Source organism: Mustelus asterias, chromosome 9 (assembly GCF_964213995.1).
Source record: "Mustelus asterias chromosome 9, sMusAst1.hap1.1, whole genome shotgun sequence".
Lineage (NCBI taxonomy): Eukaryota > Metazoa > Chordata > Chondrichthyes > Carcharhiniformes > Triakidae > Mustelus > Mustelus asterias.
In genome coordinates, this window is record NC_135809.1 from 43,786,675 (window position 1) to 43,805,583 (window position 18,909).

The 18,909-nt window shown below is 39.7% G+C and overlaps 1 long non-coding RNA gene across 1 annotated transcript in view; it reads left to right on the top strand.

The window, feature by feature from the left end:
• The first annotated feature begins 306 nt into the window (after positions 1-306).
• LOC144498652 (uncharacterized) overlaps positions 307-18,909 on the top strand; it is a 126,754-nt gene continuing 108,151 nt past the window's right edge. The window contains exons 1-4 of the long non-coding RNA XR_013498739.1: positions 307-624; positions 4,467-4,531; positions 9,786-9,892; positions 11,869-11,955. This is a non-coding gene — a long non-coding RNA (uncharacterized LOC144498652). The remainder of the gene's footprint in view (positions 625-4,466; positions 4,532-9,785; positions 9,893-11,868; positions 11,956-18,909) is intronic.

Here is an 18,909-nt window from a genome sequence, read left to right on the forward strand (position 1 = left end):
GCCGCCATTTTCAACAGTTATGATTTTTTTAAAGTTCAAGTTCATCGCTGGTAGATTCTACAAACAGGGTGACATTCAATAAAACTTCTAGATAATTGTTCTCAAAACGAGAAAATGCGACACTATTTAAAAGAACGAATCTTTACCCTAAACACGTTCGTCGACTTATTTTTTCCGCTCTAGCTCGCAAGCAGTTTAAGCCAATAAATGAATTCCTGCCCATGCAGTTAAATATCGTGCCAACCACAAGATAACGAAAAACGTATTAAAATAACTCCAAAGTGTTACCCTGTTTTTTTTTCTTATGACAACTGCAAGTGTGTATGTGTGTGGAGCACCTCACTTCGGAACAAGGGAAGAAAAGTTACTTACATGGAAAGGGGAGCCGTAAAATCATGATTTAATATTGTTACTTAATAATTAAACTTAAATTCACATTGTATATCAGTGACGGAAGCGGGGATGAAGTGTCGAGAAACCGGCAGCTGGCTATCTGCTCTTTTGCTTTTATTTGTGACACCAAGCTAAACATAAACACTTAACTGTATCAACTGGTGCAACACCAATGAGTGCGTGGATTTGTAAAATTAAATCTTGATTTCTCTTTGTTGATTTCCACAAACGGTAAGGCGATATAATCTTGACATGGCTTGAGAGAAGTATTGCTATATCTAGTTTTAAAAGCTGATTTGCTCCAAAATCTATTGGTAGATCAGGATATATCATAATGGTTTTGTCTTAATCTTTTCCCCAATTTATAACAAATAATGCTCGTAATTTTTCGCGTTTATGCCAATTGTGCGAATACACAGGGGGATGAATAGAAAAGTCTTTCAGAGACTTTTTACAATTTTGACTAATAACATTTAAATTATGGAAATTAATATAGATGAACAGTTGATTCATAAACAAATTTGTTATTACTGCAAAGATGTAAAAATGAATGGTAGTGTACATATTGATGAATAATATGATTGGAGGAATAATACTGACAACTTTTGGAAATAATATTTGTACTATCTGCAATTTCAGTTGTGGTTTTAAAACTGTCATAATTGTGTAGTTGCTCTAAATATTGTTCTTTGGTTTTGAAGGAGTGAGGTAGTGCAAAGCTTTTTAAGTGTCTTTTCAAATAAAGTGTATTTCCTTATTTAATGTTTAGAAATGGTAATCAATGTTTTGGTATGTTAATAGATCAATATATTTTCGTAGGAACACAAATAACACATTTTTAGAAATAGCTTACTAAAGATTTTTTTTAAATTTAAAAGATGTGCTCAGCTCCCTCTTTCTATCTTTATTCTTCTCCACCACCCCTCAAGCATAGCAGTTAAACTCATGAATTTCTCCCTATAAACTATAACTGTTCTCAATATAGACTGATAAGAGTTGCCTTTAATGGATGGGGTAGATTTTCTTGTAAAAATAACCCTGGATGGATGATGGATTATTCATCTACTGAGAGTTCCAGCAAGATCTGCTGAAATAAGCTTGCTGAAATGGCCTTACTTGTCTGCCCCCAAATGTGGGTTGAGGCTGGATGTAAACATAAACTCACTGAATAGGAGGCTGAGTTAGATCGAGGCACTGCAGGACTTGACATACGGAAGTCTGATTATAATCAATGTAAATAGATCTACCCTTGTTTATTGCATATTGGGCTGGGGATAACAAGCATTGCTTAAAATAATGTACAAAACTCATCTTAATACGATTCAGTTAAAAAAAACAGTATCAGAATATGATTGAAATTCAATTATTGGTTGACCAGACTTAAAGGTTCCACATAAAAAATTAAAAGGTATGTTGTCACGATTTTAGACAAGTTTTTAATCTATAGCATGGGAAAGTTGTTTCCATCATACAGTATTAAATGATTGTATTGGCATTACTTTTATATGTTTGTTTCTTTGTGCCTATGCAAGTGAAACAAATTATTGATAAAAAGCCAAAAATTGTTAAATTGCAGACATAAAATAGATAAATCTTTTCTGGGCTTTTAGTTCTGTAGTTAGAATTTGGAGAGCTAGGTAGGTTAGCAAGCAAGGAATGAAAAATATTAATCTCTGAATTACTCCCAGCACACACACAGCAGTATAGAAATAGGAAGATAAAGCAGTTGAACGCATGGCTGGAAAGATGGTGCAGGTGGGAGGATGTTAGACTCTTAGAACATTGGGACTGGCTCTGGGTGCGTTAGTACCTGTTCAAGCCAAGACAGGTTGCACCTGAATAGAGCCAGGACTGAGTTCCTTGTAGGCCATTTTGCTAGTGCTATTGGAGTGAATTTAAACTTACCTGGCAGGGGTGTGGGAACTAAGATAATATCAGAGAGGAATACCAAGGTGCACTGAATACTGGGAAAGATAGATAGCACTAGAACAAGGCATGGCAAGTTAATATGTGAAGTCATAGTAAGGGAGAAAGTAATAAAGTCTAAATCAGGGTTAATATGCAAGTTTGTGAATGTACAAAGTATGGTAAATAAGGAGAGTTAAATATTCTTTTATGCACGGTGTCCAGGAAAGATAGGAAAGGAAGAAAAGTGGGAGAGGCAGTATTGATTAAGAGAATTGCAGCGCTGGAGAAATGATATTCTAGAGGGGTCAAGAACATAATGTATTTGGCTGCAGCTCAGGAACAAAAAAGATGCAATTACATTGCTTGGTGTTGTCTATAGGCCATCAACGACTGTGAAGGACGCAGAGGAACAATTTTACAAGGAAATTACAGAAAGATGTAACAATTGTAGACTCGTCATAATGGGGAACTTTAACTATCCAACTATAGAGTCAGTTCTATAGAACTATAGAACAGTTCCTAAAGTGTGTTCAGAAACAAATTCTACAGTATGTTTCAACTCCAATGAAAAAGGAAACACTGCTAGATCTGGTTCTTGAAATGAGGAGGACAAAGTGGAGGAAGTGCAAGTACAACAGTGAAGATAGTAATCACTGTGTCATAAAGTTTAGGATGACAATGGAAAAGGACAAGGAACAATCCAGAGTAAGAGTAATTAACCGAGTTTTTGGGGGGCGGAGGGTTGGGGGGGGTGGGGGGTGGGGAGGGGTGGGGGGTGGGGAGGGGTGGGTGGGGGGAGGGGTGGGTGGGGGGGGTGGGGGGGGGGAGTCTTCAATGGGGTAAAACAAAAGCAGAAAATGCTGAAAAATCTCAGCAGGTCTGACAGCATCTGTGGAGAGAGAGTAGAGCTAATGTTACTTAAAACGTTGATTATATTTTTCCACAGCTGCTGTCAGTCCTGTTGATATTTTCAGCATTTTATGTTTTTGTTTCAGAAATCATAGAAATCATAGAAAGCCTACAGTGCAGAAGGAGGCCATTCGGCCCATCGAGTCTGCACCGACCACAATCCCACCCAGGCCCTACCCCCACATATTTACCCGCTAATCCCACTAACCTACGCATCACAGGACTCTAATGGGCAATTTTTAACCTGGCCAATCAACCTAACCCGCACATCTTTGGACTGTGGGAGGAAACCGGAGCACCCGGAGGAAACCCACACAGACACGAGGAGAATGTGCAAACTCCACACAGATTCCAGCATCCACAGTATTTTGCTTTTATTCAGTGGGGTAAGAATCGCCATGGGCTGAATAAATTGGAATCAAAGGTTGGCAGGGAAAATGGTAGCTAAACAATAAGGCTACCTTCAAAGAAGAAATATTTTGGATGCAGTCAAGATATGTTCCCTCGAAAGGAGAAGATAGGCAAACAAAGCCAGAGTGCCCTGGAGACAAAAGAGATAGAAATTAAGATAAAGGATAACAATTGTGCTTATGACAGATGTCAGGTAGAAAAAAAACACTTGAGAACCAGGCTGAATATGGAAGGTTCAGAGAGTAGGTGAAAAAGCAACTATGAGAAGCAAAGTGGAAGTTTGAAAAGAGACTGGCAGCCAACATAAAATGGAATCTCAAAGTCTTTTATAGGCATATAAATAGTAAAAAAGGGCAGTAAAATGAGTTGCTTAGTGACCAAAAGGACAATTTGCACCTTGAGGCAGAGGGCTTAGCTGAGGTATTAAATTAATATTTTGTATCTGTTAAATAAACAAGGAGATGCTACCTGAAAGATGAGGCAAAGTCACACGTGAAGGGTTTAAAATTGATAAGGAGGAAATATTGGATAAACTATCTGTACTTAAAAGTGGATAAGGCTCCAGAACCAGACGAGATGCATTAAAGGACACTGAGGGAAGTGAGAGTGGAAATTGCAGCAGCACTGGCTACAATTTTTCAGTCTTCCCACTTTTTGGCTAAGTGCAATGCCTTTTCTTGTATCTTGTATGTCTCTCTTGTGGGAACCATGAATTGGATTCAATTTGAATTTAAATTGTTTTTGGAGCAAGCAAGGAGATGGATTCAGGTCTGCCTTGTCCACTTTGTGCATCGGTTTTGTAACTTTAAGAATGGATTAAAAGATTTTTTAAAATAATTTTTCAGTCTTTCTTAGCCTTGGAGTGGTGCCAGAGGATTGTGGAATTGCAAACCCTTGTTCCAAAAAGGATGTAAGTATAAGTCTGGCAACTACAAGCCAGTCATTTTAACTTTAGTGGTATGGAAACATCTAGAAACAATAATTCAGGACAAAGCTAATAGATACAAAATAAATGCAGATTATTGTTCATGGAATAAAAGGGACAGTAGCAACTTGGATATGAAATTGGCTGAGGGAAAGGAAACAGAATAGTTAATGGCTGTTTTTCGGGCTGGGGCATGGTCTGTGATGGAGTTCCCCAGGTGTCAATGTTGGGACCTTTGCTTTTCCTGATATATATTAATGACTTAGACCTTGGTGTACAGGTTTGTGGATGATACAATACTTGAAAGTAGTGTGAACTGTGAGGAGGATTTTGTAGACCTTCAAAAGGACATAGGTAAGTTGGTGAAATGACAGGACAGATGGCAGATGAAGTTCATGTGGAGAAATGTGAAATGATTCATTTTGGTTCAAAGAACATAGAAAAACAATATAAACTAAAGTGCACAATTCTAAATGGGGTGCAGGAGCAGAGGGATCTGGGTATATGTGTGCCTATGTCATTGAAAGTGGCAGGACAGATTGAGAACATGGTTAATAAAGCATATGTTATCCTTGGCTTTATTAATAGGGTCATAGATTATAAGAGAATGGAGATTATATTGAACTTGTACAAGACACTAGTTCAGCCTCAATTGGAGAATTATGTCCAGTTCTGGGCGCCGCACTTTAGGAAGGATTCAAAGAAATTGGAGAGAGTGCAGATAAGATTAATGAGAATGGTTCCAAGATGAGGAACTTTAATTATGAAGATAAATTGGATAAGTTAGGACTGTTTTTCATGAGAAAGGCTGAGAGTAGATTTGATGGAGATATTTAAAATCATGAGAGGTCTGGACAAAGTAGATAGGGAGAAACTGTTCGCACTCAGGATCAAGAACGAGAGGCCGCAGATTAAAATAATTGGTAAAATAAGCAAAAGCAATGTGAAGAAAAGCTTTTTCATGCAGTGAGTGATTAAGGCTTTGAATACCCTGCCTGAGAGTGTAGTGGAGGCAGCTTCAATCAAAGTATTCAAAATGGAATTGGACTGTTAAGAATGTGCAGTGTTACAGGCAGAAGTCAGGGGAATAAACGTAAGAAATAGGAGCAGAAGGCCATTCAGCCCTTTGAGCCCACTCTGCTATTCACTGAGATCATGGCTGATCATTTACTTTCACATTGTTTTCCTGCACTATTCCTGTATCCTTTGATGTTTTTAATGTGTAGAAATCTATCGATCTCAGTCTTGAACATATTCAACAAATGAGCTACCACAGCCGTCTGGGGTTGAGAATTCAAAGGATTCAACACCCTCTGAGTGAAGAAATTCTCCCTCACTTCAGTCCTAATTGGCCTACCCCTTTTTCTGAGAGTGTGTTCCCTTTTTCTCGACCCTCCAGCCAAAGGAAACATCCTTCCTGCATGGACCCTGTTGGAATTTTGTATGTTTGAACGTGACCACCTCTCATTCTTCTAAACTCTTGAGAATAAAGGACCAGTCTATTTGGCACTCAGTGAATTTCTCATTCAGAGACCCGGTGCAAACACAACAGGCTGAATGGCCTTCTCTGCTGTAATAATTTTGTGATTTTTCAGTCATCAAAAATATTTCGAGGGCCAGTTTAATCAATTTTTTAACACCTGAATTATTTTAACTTCAGCTGATTCACTAGAGTTACAGTAAACCACTGCAGCATGATCAAACTACTTGTGTTTAAACTGATAATTTATGCAATAAGAGAGAATACTAAGAAAGATTGAGAAAAGTTTTTCCATGGGGTTCATTTTAATACAAGAAACTGAGTTTGTTTTCAGGAAATTTGACAATATGGTCATTATTTTTTGATATCAGGTTCTTATCTCCAGAGGTTCTTTTACTGATTTAAATTATATTATCAGTACGCAGTGCTGTGAATGAACATGTTCTCTGAACTATTACTTTATGCCGCTGGATTACTAGTCCAGCACTTGATGTAGTTACCTTATCATCTCATCTCGTCTGAGACCCTGACCAGATTCTCACTCAACTGCCGATGACGAAAGTTTACTTTCATGGCCTTCCTGCTAGCTGACATTGTTAATGGTTCCCCTCTCATTTATTGTCCTTCTCCCTTTCAAAATTCAAAACTACAGTCATCATTCCCTTCACCAAAAAACTTACCCTTGTCCCCTATGTCCTTGTAACCAATCTTGAATTGGTTTGTCACTTAAGTTCTTGAACATGTTGTTGTCTCTCAAATCTGTGACTATCTTTTGTGTAACTCTGTGTTTAAATGACTCCAATCAGGTTTTTGTCCCTGCCACAGCTGTGAAATGACTCTAACTAAAGTCAGAATCAAGATTCCTGTGACCATAGTGCATAATCCTTCCTGATCTTCTTGACCACACCAATTTTCTCCATTGTCTCTCCAGCTTTGTGAAACTCACATAATTTGAGTCCACTATTGCCTGTCTGATTGTAACCAGAATGTGTCAAACAATGCCTTTTTTTTCTTGTCTCTGCCCTGTTACCTCTGGAATATTCCAATAATCTATCCTTGATTTTCGCCTTTTAAGTCATCTGCTTACTGCCCTTGCCACCACCACCCGCAGATATTGGGTCAGTGCTCAATGCACAGTTCAACTCCTGAACCACTTGTCTCCACTGCTTGTTTGACATCCAGTCATGGATGAGCCACAGTTTGTTCCTGTTAAACACTAGGAAGACTGAAGTCACTATCTTTAGCCCCAGCAACAAACACCTTGCAACTTCATCTCTTCCTCAACCATTGCCTTTGCAATATTGGCATCATATTTGACCGTGTCCTAAATTAATGATGACAAATCTCAAAGATGGCCTTCTTCAATTTCTGTAACATCATCCATTCCTGCTGCACTTCAGTCTCTCTGCTGCTGTAATCCTCATTCATGTCACTGCACCCAAGACTCAACCACACCCCCCCTCCTCCCCCCCCACCCCAGAAATTGCCATTCCTTAACTCTGGCCTTTTGCACACAGTCCCTGCTTTTATCCTACCATTGGCAGTTGTGCTTGGAGTCCCTGAGATCCCACCCTGCAATTCCCTCATTATTTATTTTCCTCCTTTAATGCCTTTCTTAAAATTCCCTTCTTTCAGCAAAACTTTGGTCATCTCCATTCTAATGCTTTGTTTTGGCATCCATTTTTGCCTGATCACGCTTTTGTGAACTGCCATACAGCACTTTTCTTTCTAAAGGGAATGTATAAGTGGTTGTTAACCACATTAATTAGCATCTGCCACTCGGCTTCTCTTTAAAGCTTAGGCTTAAAAATCAATGTTTAGATCCAGAGCTGTAACTTTGTTAGCAGTAATCCAATAAATCTGAGCAAGTGCAAGAATTTCTTATCCTGCATCATTTTGATTCTGCCATGTGAATTGTGGATTATTTCAATTGGGAGGGAATATTTTACCGTTGTATGATTTTTTTGCATTTATTATCAGTCTCTCTCTTTGAAAATGAACTCCAAAATAACTCCTTCAGGAAGTTTCATGTGTTCTTAACTGTTTAATTTTTGGTTTAGAGGGAAAGCAGAAGTAGAGACAGTGGGCCCGACTCTCCCAAAAACATTCTAAGTGCTGAATTGGCAGGAAAAATGGTGTAATACAGAATTGTTTTTTTCAGTGGGAGTTCAGACTCGAATCTCCCATACTCTGTGCAATGCAGAGGTCACAGTAGCCTGACAGTTGCAGAACTCTGCACATGCGCAGTGGCCCCGATCTGTCAGCCTTCCATTTGCTGGCCAACTCGATCGCTGGCCAGTCCGGGACCCCCGCAGTGCTGCCCCTCCAAATGCCCCCACAGCCCAATCATGGCCCCCACAAACAATCCTGGGCCAGCCCTGATCTCGCCACCCTCCCCATCCTGGAGCGCCCCGATCTCAATCTCACCTCGTTCCCCCGCGCCCCCCCCCCCACCCCGGCAGACTACCTCCTCCCTCAGCCTGCCCCGATCGCTGGCCTCCCTCCAGCCCCAACCAAATCTCAATGCAGAGTGACAGCAGGACCCCCCACCCCCATCGATCGCCATAGGCCCTGCGCACAATAGACGCTGCCCCCTTGGCACTGCCCAATGTCTGGTGGGCAGTGCCAAGGTGCCCCTTGGGCAGTGCCAGGGGGCACAGGCTGGTACTGGCAGGGTGCCCATGCCCGGGGGGCACAACCTCCCCCGTCGCCCGACCCCTGGGGAGGCCCCGATTGCCCGCCCTTCACTCCAGTGGGGTCTCCCACTGGTTCCCCGAACATGGGGAGCTACTCTAAATCCCACTGGAGTGAAATACTCTTGGCAGGGTGGGAGATGCTATCGGACCCGGAGAATTCGGTCCTGGGCCTGATAATGACATTTAAATTACATAAAAAACAGATTTAAATCACTTACCTGGTCTTCCCGTCGGTGTCCAGCGTGGTCTTGACTGCGCCTGTTCTCCGCCGGCGGGAACGCATGCGTGAATCCCGCAAAATGGCCCACACACACATCTCCCAACCCGACACACCAAAAAACTAGCGTGTCGCGATGGGAGAATCGGGCCCAGTGAGTCAGTTGGGTTAATTTTCATTCATTGGGTAAAGTGATCAAAGTACCAATCTGATGTTGCCAGCAAATTTGCATTTTGGTGGTTCAACCTCTTTCAGATTCTGTTGACAAGATGCTTATTGTTTTGAGAAAATAGGAAAACCAATGGGGTATCCACATAATGTGGATCTACAGAAACATGTTAAAGGGGATGGCTAGGCCAATTGGGGAGGTAGGGATTTGACAGATAGCACTTATAAAGTTGTCAAAATTGGATTATGAGCCAGCGAGAACAATTTAAGTCACAAAACTACCGAACACCTTAATTGTTTCCAGATCTGCTCTGGGAAATCCTTTTAAGTTATTTCTTGTTCTGGATGGTAAATGCATCTAATACATAGTAGGAACCATGTTTAACAACTCCAAAATAATATAATGGCAGTTATAATGAGGCTCAATTTGCATATTGTAATAAGGCTCTTGCATGCTTCTGGTGGCAGCTGCCTAAGTTGAAGCTGAAAAATAGAGTAGTAGAGAGATTGAAACAAATTAAATTTGGGGGGAAAATGTGGAAAGACAAAAAAGTAATTTCCTACTGGTTTACTGATTTTGTGATAGCTCAGCCAATTCCCAAGGAGAGGCAAATGCTAAATAAAAATGTAATCACCAAAGGAAATAGCTTCAGATTTACTGAAGACATGCCTGTTCAGACCTGCAGGGAGTATGCCTCGACTTTTAAGAGACAGCCAGATGAAACACAGCTGTAGACCAGAAGCTGAACAGCACAACTGCTCCAGACCAACACTGCAGAGATCAGGTACTATGATATTAAGTGCTTTTCACATAGCACCTGTTGCACTTTAAGTATGTCTTCCATAGATATAAAAAAATCCTTTTTAATTTAAAATGACCAGGAATCAGTTAACCACGCTATTATTTAATTGTCCTTGAAGATGTTGCTCACAATTTTTCTCCAAATCCTTGTGCTGCTTCTTCCAGTATCTTTTCACCTATCTTTATTTTGAGGAGAAACTTTATTCACAAAATTTGTAAAAGTACTTTACAATTGGAGTTCAAATTTGACGTTACAAAGAATGCAATATGGTTCAATTTTTTTTCAATAGAGTATGTGGCACTCTGAGTTTGAAATGGAGATTATATTTACAATATACATTTTCAGTCAAATATTCTCTAGTGCATATAACTCGAGGGGCATGGGTTCTTGCCCCTCAGTGTACTATTGTATGAAGGCCTTAGACTATGGCCTTACCCATTGAGCCTTAGTGGCCACTGCCCCAAGATTTATTGCACTCCTCAGCACAAAGTCCTGGACCTTGGAATGTCCCTGAATGCAACAGTCAGTTGTGGACAATTCCTTGCACTGGAAGAGCAGCAAGTTTCGGATGGGCCTAAAAGTGCCTTTCACAGAGTTCATGATCCTCCAACAGCAGTTGATATTTATCTTGGTGTGCATCTTTGAAAACAACCAATAGCGCACATAATTCTATGTTAAGGAGTTGCTTAGGATGAACCCTGATGAAAATCACTGATTTTCTTTCCAAACCTTCTTTCCAAAGGTACATTCCTGTAGAACATAGATTATGGCCTCTTCCCCACCACAGCCACCTCAGGAGTAGTGCAGAGACTACATAGAATCCATAGAATCCAACAGTACAGAAGGAGGCCATTCGGCCCATGTGTCTGCACCGACCATAACCCCACCCAGGCCCTAACCCCATAACCCCATGCATTTACCCTAGCTAGTCCTCCTGACACTAAGGAGCAATTTAGCATGGCCAATCCACCTAACCTGCACATCTTTGGACTGTGGGAGGAAACCGGAGCACCCAGAGGAAACCCACACAGACGGTCACCCAAGCCGGGAATCGAACCCGGGGGGTCCCTGGCACTGTGAGGCAGCAATGCTAACCACTGTGCCACCGTGCCACCCTGGATGTGCAAGAAGAATCTGATGGGGAGGCCCCTTTACAACTACTCCTAAACCATGTCTTGGTGCTTGTTCAAAAGTTCTGGCAATAAGGCATTCTGCCAAATGACTTTGGTAATCTTGTCAGGAAACTAACCTATAGGATCCACAATCTTCTTTTTCCACAGAACCTCAAGGATGTTCTAGCAAACCACTGCCTGACTTGTGGTCATAAACATTTTCTGTATACAAGGGTCAGGTTGTATGACATGGTCCAGCTGAGAGGAGCGTTCCATAGCAAAGTGGCAGGCCCATTCTTTGCAACACTGGGGACAGATAGAATCCGAGCACATAGTGATAATTATTACAAATTGGGCCCACCAAAGGTAGCCTTTCTGGTCCAGTAGCATCAGTCAATCCTGTATGCAATCTGACTATTTTATCAGAGTTGACACATGCTGTTATCCATCAATTTAGACAATGGTGCAACCCTGGAATGTATCAATGGCATCTCTTTTTAATCTCAATTTGATATCAATGTCCTTCACACAAATGCTTCTTTAGTCTCTCTGAAAGCAGACTGAGCAAACACTTGGGGAGACAAAGCCTGACATGAATCGATAAGTTGCATTAGTTCACAGTAAGGTGAACATACATAATGCAGTTGTGATTGGATTTGATTCAAACAGCTTAAGATATCTTCACATGGCAGTATACAATATAGAACATGATGTTTCCTTATATCTTGGGTTTAATTAAGGTAAGCTTTGACTATTTATGACTATAACCTTCTCACAGCTTTTTGCTGATGACTCTTGCAATATTCTTGACTGGTTGTCTTTGTGTCTATTTCTCACTATTCACAGACAGAAAAGGAAGGACTGCCAGAGGACCTGAGACCAAACATTCCGTAATGCAGCCACTGTGAGATATTTATTGATTATCATGATAAGGTAATAATACATTGTTTATTATTTGCATCATATAAGAAATCAATATCAAAAATAATGTGTTAGCAGCCTAACTACCTATTGTCTCAAATGTCTAATTTATTTGATTTATTGTTGTCACATTTATTATCATAGTGAAAAGTATTGTTTCTTGCGCGCTATACAGACAAAGCATACTGTTCATAGAGAAGGAAAGGAGAGAGTGCAGAATATAGTGTTACAGTCATAGCTAGGGTGTAGAGAAAGATCAACTTAATGCAAGGTAAGTCCATTCAAAAGTCTGACAGCAGCAGGGAAGAAGCTGTTCTTGAGTCGGTTGAATATACATGAATATACTATGCTTTAAGACATAACATTTAACGTTAATGCTTTTAAAATCTGTTCTGTGGAAAAGTTGTATTAAGATCCCAAAATATGATAACATTTGTTGAATTTATGCTGTATCCTGCAATTTACTGTAAGTTATGACATAGTGGAGCCACCAGTGCTTTACAATGAATAAATTAAATTGACAAGCGACTTTGTCTCAGACTGAAATAAATGTTAGAACACAAAATTCTGGACTTTTCAAAGGAATTTGTGGAATGTCATCTTGATTATTGATCAACGTTTTTTAAAATGTGGGTAACATGGAAACATTTCAAGGAATTTCAGATAGAAATTTTGATACAATGACAATATTTACTGTGCCAGTCAACCATTAAATTATTTAGTCTGTTGAAGACTGCTTAATATTGAACTTTCACATTTAATCTTGTTGACACAAAGTTATTTAATGTGGAAATTATCTTCTATATGTTTAGAGAGAGGTTGTTCTGTGTGCAATAATATGACGTTAGAATTGTTTGTAAGGCTTACCAGGGCCAGACCATAATGAATGAATCGTTAAACTAATTTTCATTTACTGTTGCAAATGTGGGATTTGTTGTTTCCTTACACTGTGACCCATCTCCACAGATTTCTTTCTTCCTATTTCTTAATAAACTATAATTAATTCAATGGGTCAAACACACTCTTAGACATGGTTTAGATCTAGCCCATACAAATAAGATGAACATTTCTGCTGGTTGTTAGGGCTGAATACAAAATTAGTTTAAGCATTATCAATTAGTTCCCCTTGGACAGTGACCTGCAGTAGAAAACTGAGCCTAATTCAGCACTGTTTCAATCTCCTGTTGTATCTGACCAATTCAGATACTTCAATCAGCTTCGTAATCAAAATTTTACCCAGGTGCCTTTATTTATGAGAAGAACAAAGTACGGATACAGATATAATGCAACAAACCTTATTGAATATAGTTAACCAGTAAATTACCCACTATGTATACAAGAAAATTCCCAGGATTCGTCTATACTACCCGTAAAGATGGCTTGGTAGGCTGTAGATCCGGTCCGTGAATCCCTCTAGTTTATCTTTGTGAAGGTGATTCTTGTTGGCCTTTTCTTTGCTTGCTTCCTTCCTTCCTTCTCTGGTCAGGTCTCGATCACCTCCCATCTCGAGTCTTTGCTCCCATGGTGTCCAGAATGCTTATTTTTATCCCCCTGTGGCTTCGCGCTTTTTCCAGCTGCCCTTGGCGTTCTGCCAATGGGGTCTCTGGAGAGGGGTTCTCAGCGCCCAGTGGTCTGGTTGATGACCTGTTGACAGGACACCTGAGTGATGCACTATCAATTACGATACGAGGACTCCAGTGAGTGAGTGAAATAACAGGCTTTTAATCGCAAAGAACTGGAGCACACCCTTGTAGCTAACCTGGCCCAGACTGAGGTAAGGGGGAGGAACCATCACCTTTATACCTCGCTCAAGTGGAAAGGGAGGAGACTCAGGTGGAAAGGGAGGAGTCTCGGGCCAGGTGCAGCATGGGTGTGTCCAGGCATACAACATGTAATTACAGTGGGTCACCACACTGAGCCCACCCTGGGCCTTGGAATCTGGCCCAATCTAGACTGCGGACAATTGGCCAGTACATATCAAATAGAAGCGTTGATCACTTGATGGGTTATTGGGGGCTACAGACAATAGGCCGGTGCATATCAAATAGGAGCGATGATCACTTGATGGATTATCGATAGGGCGGATCCAGACATGCCCTGGCAACCTGTGTGAGTTATTTCTATTCGAACTTCAGCCAGGTCCGATTTTCTGCAGGCTATTTGCTGGAACTGACTGTAGTTTAATTTGAGTGCCCAATTCTTTCATTTCAAATGACCAATTTTATTTTGGGCTCAGCACCAAACTCCGTTAGAGAAGCCACAGGATGGTCAGCATTGAAAATGGAAAACAATGCTATGGTATTAGACTACTGAGATTGGAGCAGAATAGAGTGAATATTATTCTACAAATAATTACTATATTTGGTCTGTGAGTACCTGAGGTTGACACTAGCTATCTAAAAAATCAAGGGTTCTGTCTCTCAATGAGAACAAAAATTAAGAAAAAATGTGTCGAAAATCTTTGGAGATCTCACATATTCCTGTTGTTACTTTGGAAGCAGTATTTTGGAACGATCCTAATAGACTGGAATCTGAATGCACTGGGTTGCAGCCTTTTATTGGGGATTTTGCAGGCCAGGCCTTCTAAGGGGCAGAGCCTCTGTCCGTCTAAACAAAGGTGGCAACTTAAGAAGGGGCAGTGTCGGGAGCAGGATCTCATAAAATTTTCTGAGACCACATCCCCCCAAAACCTGGTGGATTAATGGTGGCCAAGTGAAACCAACAGTTGGTGGCCAGCCAAAATGAAACAAGCTCCCACTGCCCTGTGAAAGTCTGTCGTCAGTTACAAAGGTCATATTTGGACACTAATGCTAGGAAGTAGTCACTGCAGATTTTGGCTCTGTAGTGAACAGTGACTACTTTTTATTGTCCCAGGCTTTGTCCATGCCACTCCTAAGTCACTTACCAAGCAGGGGTGGTGCAGGCAACCTTGCTGCTGATTTTAGTTCTTATTAGGTGTTGGCTTAACTCAGTTGTAGAAATCTTGCTTCCGAGTCAGATAATTGAGGACTTGAGCACATAAAATTGGCTGACCTTTCAGTGCTGTACTGAGGGATCCTTCATTGTGAAAAGTGGCACTTCTTTGAATGAAATGTAAATGATAGCGTCATCCATTTATTTAGGAGGATGTGAAAGATTCCATGGTATTTGGAGAACAGCAGAAAAATTCTCCCAGTTTTTTGCCCAGCATTTAATCCACAAACAGCACCACAATTGTCTTTTTGTTTACCTCATTGCTTTTTATGGGACCGAACAGTGTGCAAATTCGTTGTCTACCTAGCAATGTCTACACATCAAAAGTAAATCATTAACTATGAAGTGCTTTGGGACACAAAATTTGTGATTTTTCTTTTTGCTTTGGGAATTGGATGATGGAGGGAGGGGTTTGTTTTTGCACTGATTCTCTGCTGTGGATTATGATTTTAATGGCACAGCAGGGATGCAGAATTTATGTGTGAAAATTCTCATCATCAATCTGCAGTCTGGTAGTATGTTCTACAGAACCTTGGTAGGCCAGTGAGATAATTCGCAGAAATGCAAGATCACCAATGATCACCAAGCAACATTAAATTGAAAGGGCACGCTATGCATGAAAAAAAATTACTTTAGTGTAACAGAAAATAATATCTGGGAGAGGGGAGGGTGCCCTGAAAGTCCAGTGCACTGTACTGCGAAGTGAATGGGCACTTGTTCAAGACATTCTACAAAGGTGAAAATTTGTATTGGGTTGCTCTCTAATCTCCTAACAGGTGATTACAAAATAACAGGTTTAGGGCTTGCAGCAAAGTATTCTTGTTACTGCAAGACTGATATATGGAAGGTGGGGAACAAAGAAATTTCTAAAATGGGAGGATAAATTATAAAATATAAGTTATTAAATAAAAAATGATATTTCAACAACAGGTTTAAACTTTCAAAATCATATTATTGTAGATCTAGAATAATTATTAAATATAGTTTACTTCATTATTCTAGTTATAACATTGGATTAATGTCTGCCTGGATTTTAATCCTCCTTTGTTTAATATAGAGTATAAATTAAAGATTTTAAAATCTGTGCATAAAATGACTATGCAGTTACAGAACCAACTGTTTCTCCATTTTCCCCAAATTATATTTGTTTTATCAGTTTACGGTTGTGTCTGCACACTTGCAGTGGGTGACAGGTGAATAAAACTGATAGATAGCAGTGTGGATTTGTAATTACATAGTATGATATGACTGGTTAATATAGTTATACAAGTTATTTTCTCTGGTTACAAATTGCTGGAGAAATAGGTATCCAATCATAAAAATCTTCCAAAAGATGTATGTTTTCAGTTCATAAATTTTGATTTTTGTTCACACTTTAATGTCAACATTTTCCTATTGTAAATTCCTATGTCCACATTTTCCATCCAATTTTGTGATGTCAACCATCAGATATTACAAATGTAATTAAAGGAAATGGCCACTAAATTGGCTGTGTTGCCTTTTTCACCATAAAACACTCAAAATACTTTTTAAAAACTGAAGCCATTTTCCCCTAACTTGTGTTTCTTATATCTAAAGTCAGGTTTGAGACAACATTTTGGAAAGTACTATTTTTACAATAACATGACCAAATTTACTAACTGAATTGTATTTTGTGTCTTTTAATATCCATGTTAAAGTTTTCTTACAAAGTCTCAGTCAGATCTCAAAAGCCTGGTCAATGACTGATTTATTTTAACCTCAAAATTGTTCAAGCATGTTTTCAACCACATCTCTGTATTCCAAATTTATGCAGTTTGCAGTATTTCTGGGTATGCAATTGAGAAATACAGATTGTATTACCTTATCCGATGAGAAGTTCAGATTTACTCTGCTTTTTTTCCCAAAAAATCTCCGATAAAAGCTGCTGACTGAATTCTCAATGCTTTATTTCAGTGAAATTATATTTGTTAAGAATCTTTTTCTGTTGTAAACATTTCAGACAGGAAATATCCATGAAAGACTGCAGCTTTGAACAAAATTGTCTGTAATTGTGATTTCATTGTTGGTCATAAAGAACACAGTGATTTTTATAGAGAATGGATATGTGTTTATTGCTACTGAAAATTCGGTAAAAGAAATTCAGTCTTTTGAATCATTTCTACCTTTAAGATAATCTTTGGAAAATATGCAAACAAAGAACCTTTGAGAATTTTATGAGGCAATTTTTTTGCCAGTGGAAGTTTGTGTTTATTAAGGACTTTAAGTCAGCAAATTCACAATAATGCACTAAATTCTCTGCTCATGTGCTCATAGAATATCAGAAAATTGTGCCTGTCAAAATCCATCCATTCGTTTCAAGAACTAGAAAGTTAAAGTTTAAATGCTTAAGGGAAATATAGATAAAAATGGCCTTGTTGAAAGTGGTGGTGGTGAAGGGGTGGCCAAAGGGCTGCTGATGGGATGGCTGTGTAGGAAGAAAGCAGGGGTGGAAGTGGTTCTCCAAAGCCATGCTGGTTAATCACAAAATAATTGACCCACTGTCTCCACCACTGCTCACTACTGCAGGATTCTGCCCCTCAATTGATTCCAAAGTGACCCTACTTAGTTCTACAGCCCCTTTTATTAATCTTCACTGCACCCTCACTGACAGATTCCAGGATACCCATTTGAGGCTTGCAAAGTTCTATGCAGCATTTCCAGTGCTATTTGACTTACAGTGAGTTATGCAGTTGAGTTCTAGTGCATGCATCTCTGTGTATGTAAGGAGTGTTATTATAGAGATGTTGGCACAGGAAGAAGATAAAGGCAAAATGCTGTGGATGCTGGAATCTGAAGCAGAAACAAAAATTGCTGGAAAATCTCAGCAGGTCTGACAGCATCTGTGGAGAGAGAATTAGCCAATGTTTAGAGTCAGAATGACCCTTCGTCAACTCTGAGATCAGCCGTGATTCTCGCCAGCGTGACCCAGGAGGACAGAAGACACTGTCCCAGATGCGTTAATAGGATTGAAGTGAAGTCAATCCTATGCAAATAGGCTTTCTGGATGCGAAGCCAATCTCACTGACAAAACATAGCTGGGAAGAGACCAGGGCGCAAACCGGACTTTTGGCCTCGCATGCAATCTTCCCAGTTTGCCACATTGATTGATTGGTGCGGTGAGCTGGGTAAGATCGCGCCCATGAAATTTCAATTATATCAGTGTCAGGTACCTTCACACTATGTTGCGCATAAATGTTTGGCAGTAGATATGTGCCGCATAAATCTTGGAAACTCATGCAAGCTGGACTTTTGCATGGGACAGAGGTATGTAAATACACAGCAACAATTTTGGAAGACATATCTGAAATGGCACAAATTAAATTTGCAGGTAGTACTGATTTAGCATAAAACCATTTATTGCTACATTTACCTCAGTAAAATAATTCTGTCTTTTGAATCATTCTACTCTTAAGATAATCTTTGGAACATATATAAACAGTGAATCTTTGAGAATTTTATGAGATAATTTGTTTGCTAATGGAAGTCTGTGTTTATTAAGGACTGTAAGTCCAATAAATGCTGCTCTTGCCCCATAGTATGTTGAGATGTTGCAGCAAATTCATAGCCTCCTTTAAATAGCAATCCCATGTCCTTAATATAAGCAGTTTGGCATTAATCACCACTTATAAAAGTAATGCCAAATCTTTATAAATCACTAATCAAGCCTCACCTCGAAGATTGTGTCTAATTCTGGGCACCACATTTTAGGAAAGATGTCAAGGCCTTAGAGTGGGCATGATTTTCTTTGACATGTTATGTGAGGTACTAGAGAAGCTGAATTGTTCTCCTTATAATAGAAAAGATTAAGTGGAGTTTCAAAAGAGATGTCCAAAATTATGAGCAATCTGAATAGAGTTAATAAGGAGAAATTTTCCACTGATGCATCCATCAGTGGAAAATGGGGAAAATGGGTTTATGGGGAAAGAGAGGGTACAAAGAACAAAGAACAGTACAGCACAGGAAACAGGCCCT